This window comes from Alligator sinensis, unplaced genomic scaffold (assembly GCF_000455745.1).
Source record: "Alligator sinensis unplaced genomic scaffold, ASM45574v1 scaffold831_1, whole genome shotgun sequence".
Lineage (NCBI taxonomy): Eukaryota > Metazoa > Chordata > Crocodylia > Alligatoridae > Alligator > Alligator sinensis.
Window position 1 is genome coordinate 5,369 of NW_005843176.1, and position 4,470 is coordinate 9,838.

Sequence of the window (4,470 nt, forward strand, 5' to 3'; positions counted from 1 at the left end):
AAGCAGACTGAAGGCGGAGAAAGGCCAGGCCCTACCCACAGGACGGCTGTCTACACCCTACAGGGTTGATGCAGTTGCTCGTGCCGACGTCTTCTCATTGAAATCAGAAGCCCTGCTAAGACATCTGATTTATGACAGTGGTGCTCAGCCTCCGGTTTGTGGGCCAGATCTGACCTGCAAACCCATTTCATTTGGCCCATTGGATTTCCCGTAGGTCCAAAATTGTGGAGGTGGGGAAGAGGTGGCAGTGCTGCTTTTTCCCGTTTGAGGACCAGATTCCTGACAGAACAGGTCACGTTTTGGTTAGACACTTCCATGATAACAGTAGAAATCTGGGTGTGAAACAGTCCATCAGCATCCATGGAGATTTTCTCAGAGGTTGGTGGTAACGGCTGGCCATCGTGATCTCTCCACTCAGCCTTGGGCTCTGGGTGCCATCCAGCCGATCGACACCCAACCCGTATCCCTTCATCCTGGTAGCCATCAGCAGAGATGTGCGGGGCAGAGCCCGTAGCTGGAGAAGATAAGATAGAACCAGCATTATCTCCAGCTTGGTGGGGTGGATTTTTTGGAGCCACCTCTGGGAGTTGAAAAATTCAATTCCTGTGAATTTCTAATGGGAACTTGGCTGTCAGGTCCTGGAGGGCTTGAAAAATCCCTTTCTCAAGAGCTCAGACCTTCAGGAAAAAGAATGAGAGCTGCCTCTCTGTGTGACTGTATACCATCTCTACACATAGTCTGTGACACCCGTGTCTATCTGAGCAACACTGCACCATGACACATGCTCTAGGGCAGGGGTCAGCAATGGTTTTGGCTGGAGTGCCACAATCACCCCAACCTCCACCCACACCCTGACTTGGCGTGCTAGAGATGGGGGAGCTGCAAGGGGCCCGATCCTCATTGCTGGCGGTGACTGTGTGCGCGCCTCCAGGTGGACTGCGGGAGAGGGGCCAGGGTTGCATTGCTCCAGCCCCTTCCTCACTGTGTGCTGTCATCCACGCGTGTCCCTGCTGCCACCGAGGAGCTGGTGCTAGGCCTCCAGAGCCCAGCACTCACGCGTGTCCCTGCTGCCACCGGGGAGCTGGTGCTAGGCCTCCAGAGCCCAGCACACCTGTTTGCAGCTGCCCCACAGCCTTCCACAGCCGGCCTAGGCTCTGAGCAGATGTAGCAGGTGGCTGGAAGCCAGTAACAGCTGTGCCAGGCTCTGTAGCCCCGGCATCACCTCCATGGTGGGGGCAGCTGCACACATGCATCTGCACGAGTGGAGGGTGGGGAGAAGCCAGGGTTGCGCTGCCCCAGGCCCCTTCCCAGCTATGCACCCAGGGGTGCACGCACAGCTGCTGCAGCCATGGAACGGATGCTGGGGCTGTGGAGCCCCATGCAGCTGTTTGCAGCCTCCCGGGTGCTTCCAGCTAGGACTCTGGACAGTTGCTGGCAGAAGCTGATGAGCGTCTGGGTCAGCTGTGGCATGCCAAGGAAAAGGCCGTGCGTGTCATGCTCTGGCATGCGTGCTGCGGGTTGCTGATCTCTGCTTTAAGGCAAAGGTCTGGTGTGGTCTGGACAGGGTGGGAGCATTGGGGATATATAACCAGCTTGTAGCACCACGACTCCTGCACCTACCTTCTCAGTCCCAGCAGGGCAACCTCAGCCCTTCACCTCCTCCTAGAGGACAGGAACCAGATCCGTGCTCAACCTGGCACACCAGACCCTCCTGTAGCTGCTCTGGTGTGACTCTGCCCCTCTGTACACCGCTCCATACAAGCACACCTCAGCGCCCTGGGTGGCAGCAGTGTATGGGACATGGCAATTTGCTGTGCTGCATGGCACTGTGGTTGTGGCTAGTCCAGTACCACAGCTGCTGCTATCTTTGAGCTGCCCCCACCATGGTCAGCACCCAGGGCTGGTGCCCCAATCACACCTCCTTGTGGCAGGGCAGGGTTGAGCGTTGAGGTAGCACCCTTGGGTGACTGCCATCGCCTGCCCTGTCCCTCACATGGCATGCCTTTCATATTGTTTGAAAAGGAAAAGATTGGGAGGATGCCCAAGTCCTGGGGTGGAAACCCTTGTCTGGTCTATCTCGCTCTCTCGGTGTCCCCTGACACCAGGTGCTGTCAGAGGTGTGTTTGTGGGCTCCGACCTGCCCTACAGCCATGCCCATGCCTTGTAGGTGTTTTGTTACCTGTTTTCATTTAAGGCCTTCTCCCACCTCCAAGCCCTTGTCAGGGCTTTAGCCTTGGCCCCTTTCCTCTGGCTGGAGCCCTTTCTGCCTAGGTCCACCACATCGGACTGCAGCTTCTGGGCTCCAGCCTTTCTCCCTCTCTCCCTTCGGGTCAGGCACATCAGCTCTGGTCTGACAACAAAGAAGAGGAGGGGAGACCTCCCACACTTTAATTCAATAACTGAGTGGTCAGCTGTGACAGCCATAACCAAAGAAATTAATAAGAAATAAATATGTGCTTCTTAGAGGCAATTGGAACTTTTGTCTAATATAAAGCTTGTATTTTTGTAGCCCACAAATGTAACTTGTAACTGTTTGTGGAACTGACTAGGCCTCAAAGACAAAGCTACAGCTGTGAAATTAGCTAACCTAATACTTCTTTCATGCTCAGAAATTAATTTTGATGATGATAAAAACTGGATTCAACTGCCTGGCCCACCCAGCACATTCCAGGAAACCACATCTCAAAAAAGCATAGTCAGAGAGTTCTAAAAAGGTTGGATTTAGGTGGAGTAATGTTAATTTCAATCCTGAATATGCTGCGTTGCAATTTGCTTATTGTATAAACCCAAGCCTGGGTAGTAACCTTTTATAATGATTTTAACACCTTTTAATCTCATAGGGTAATAGCTATAAAACAAGATTGTGAATGGCCCTAAGCCCAGCAGTTTAGCATCAGACTAGGTATAAAAAGCATGTGTGTCAGGTGACCAACAGGAAGGAGGGAACAGGATGGAAACTGCTGTTTTAAGCGTGGACTCTGGACTCCCGGTGTGAGGAGGATCGGATCCTGATCAAGGGATCTTCTCCAGTAATCCTTCAGACAGTGTCGATTGGGGATGCCTGACTTTGGTGGAATCACCTGGTGTGCACCTGGCATTGAGGGCTTAGTGAAAGCTGCAGTTCTAAGCACTATTCATCCAGAGAGACTCTGAGCTCACCTTTCTATGTGTGCAGTACGGTGCTCTAGCCATCAGGCTACAGGCTGGGCATCATCCAGTCACTTCTCCAGGGCTCCTTCTGGAACTGCCTGTTACAGGTAATAGTCTCAACCTTTTTAGATTCAAGGACCCTCTCCTTAGACTCAAGCTTTCACTGACTTTTTGACTAGGAGAAAATAATCTAGCAGTTCTGTTACAAAGATCTCAGAAAGGCCAGAACTGGTCAGAAAGATGCTAACACTATCGATTCCCTTTTGAAATCTCTGGGTTTCTCCTGTGAATCATGCGTATGTGTTTGTACGTGTAACAGTGCTGATATCCCATGGCACTAACAGTGCTACTGTTGCCAGATGGGAAACACCCGAGGGTACTGAAGGAATTGGCTGAGGTAATTTTGGAGCCATTGGCGGAGGTCAGGTGAACACTGGATAACTGGAAATGGTCAAATATAGTGCACACTGTAGGCAGGGGAAGAAGGAGGGTCTAGGGAACTACAGACCATCAGCCTGACCTCTATACCTGGAAAGGTCATGGAGCAGGTGCTCTAGGAATCTGTTGTGAAACATCTAGAGGAGAGCAATGTGATCAGGAATAGTCAGCATGGGATCAGCAAGAGGAACTCATAGTTTCACAGTAGTTTCATTGTTTCTAGGTTCAGAAGGGACCTGAACAGATCATCAAGTCTGCCCCTCTGCCTTGACCAGGAGCAAGTGCTGGGATCATAATACCCCAGCCAGATATCTATCCAACCTGCTCTTGAAGACCCCCAAGGTAGGGGAGAGCACCACTGCCCTTGGGAGCCCATTCAGAGCCTGGCGGCCCTAAGCATAAAGTAATGCCTCCTGACATCAAGTCTGAACCTGCTCTCAGTTAATTTGTGGCTGTTATTCCTTGTTATCCCAGGTGGTGCCTGGGGGAATAGAGCCTCACCTATTTTCTGTGCATGCCTGATCAATCTGCTTTCTGTCTATGATAGAGTGACAGGCTCTGTGGATGAGGAGAGTGCAGTGAACATGGTATACCTTCCTTTAGCAAGTCTCCCACAGCATTCTTTATAAGAAGTTAAGGACATACAGACTAGATGAAAGTATTATTAGGTAAGTATGTAACTGGTGGGATCATTGTCCTCAGTGAGAAATAGGAATAGATCCAAGGAGGTGATACTTCCCCTCAATCGGGCGCTGGTCAGAGAGTCATGGTAGATGGGTCGGTTTCGACCTGGAAGGGTGTGGGCAGTGGGGTCCTGCATGGCTCAGTCCTTGGACTGATACTCTTTAATGTCTTCATCAGTGACTTGGACGAGGGAGTGAA

General features: G+C 51.5%; 1 pseudogene; it reads right to left on the minus strand.

The window, feature by feature from the left end:
* Positions 1–174: 174 nt before the first annotated feature.
* Positions 175–4,470, minus strand: part of LOC102379250 — a 9,577-nt pseudogene continuing 5,281 nt past the window's right edge.